We start from the raw sequence: 1,346 nt of genomic DNA, 5'->3' as shown, positions 1-1,346 counted from the left end.
CATCTCCGAGAAGACCGGGGGACCCTCCGGTCTGAAGCAGGAGCAGACCTGCCCCCGCCCACCCTGCCTTCCCCAGGGGCCCCAGCGTTGTGGGCAGGCTTTCCCCAGGACGCCCGCCCCTCCGCGCCTGTATCCAAGGCCTCCTCTGCCATGAGGCCCCTGCACCTGGGCAGCAGGGGCATTAGACCCCCGCTCGAGGCCTGGCTCTCCAAGGCTTTGGGCCTCGTGGGACCGGACTGCAGAGCCTGGCCTGCAGGGTGGGGGTAGGGTCTCCAGATAAGATGCCAAAAGACATCTTTCAGTTTTAGAAACTCAACGAATACTTTTAAAACTACGTCCCAAATATTACATGGGGCATACTTAAACACTAACTCACTGTGCATCTGAAATTCAGACTTCAGCAGGCGTTTTGGGCTTCTGTGTGCTGAATCTGACGCCTTAGTGACACCCCCACTCAGTCGTGTCCGACTCTCTGTGACCCCATGGACTGCCTGGGATTTCCCAGGCAAGAATACTGGAGTAGGTTGCCATGCCCTTCTCCAGGGGATGTTCCCGACCCAGGAATCGAACCTGGGTCTCCTGCACTGCAGGCAGGTTCTTTACCACTGAGCCACCAGGGACACCCCTGGAGAGAGGTGAGAAGGTGAGGTCCCTTTCCTGGAGGCCAGCGGACGTGGCCCTGCCGCACCGTGACCGCGTGCTCGGACGTGTTTTCTGAGAGCCTGTCTGGGCCAGGCCTGCTCTGGGTGCTGGGGTCTCCACTGAGAGCCCTCCCGAAGCTGACCGTGCAGCGGGGAGAAGCAACAGACCAAGAGAACACACTCAGCACTGGACTCCACCCATCTCCTCTTGGGGACTCGCATCTCCTTTTCCCCCAGGTTCTCCTTTTTGGCAGCGGGGTTGGGGTCTGGGGGGGCATCCCTCTGGGCTCTGAGAGGACTTAGGACATGTTCCAGGTCCAACGAGACAGAAGAGCCAACCATGTGCACGTCTGCTTGCTCTGTTCAGTTCTGCATGATTTTTTATGACCCCAAGTAGTGCCGTCAAAGTGAGCCGGCAGAGACTGTTCAACCTGGGTTCTCCTTCCCTTAAAAATACAGGTAATTGTTTTTAGTACACTCGAGTATACAGTCGGAGAAGGCAATGGCACCCCACTCCAGTACTCTTGCCTGGAAAATCCCATGGATGGAGGAGCCTGGTAGGCTGCAGTCCATGGGGTCACGAAGAGTCAGAAACGACTGAGCGACTTCACTTTCACTTTTCACTTTCATGCATTGGAGAAGAAAATGACAACCCACTCCAGTGTTCTTGCCTGGAGAATCCCAGGGACGGGGAGCCTGGTAGGC

The 1,346-nt window shown here is 57.1% G+C and overlaps 1 non-coding gene across 1 annotated transcript; it reads right to left on the bottom strand.

The window, feature by feature from the left end:
* Positions 1-549: 549 nt before the first annotated feature.
* On the bottom strand, positions 550-620 carry TRNAC-GCA. Its single transcript has one exon. It is a non-coding gene; the product is annotated as a tRNA-Cys (tRNA).
* Positions 621-1,346: the final 726 nt, after the last annotated feature.

This window comes from Bison bison, unplaced genomic scaffold, assembly GCF_000754665.1.
Source record: "Bison bison bison isolate TAMUID 2011002044 unplaced genomic scaffold, Bison_UMD1.0 scf7180017864444, whole genome shotgun sequence".
Classification (NCBI taxonomy): Eukaryota; Metazoa; Chordata; class Mammalia; order Artiodactyla; family Bovidae; genus Bison; species Bison bison.
The sequence above is the reverse complement of the archived record's forward strand: the minus strand, read 5'-3'. Positions and strand labels throughout refer to the sequence as shown.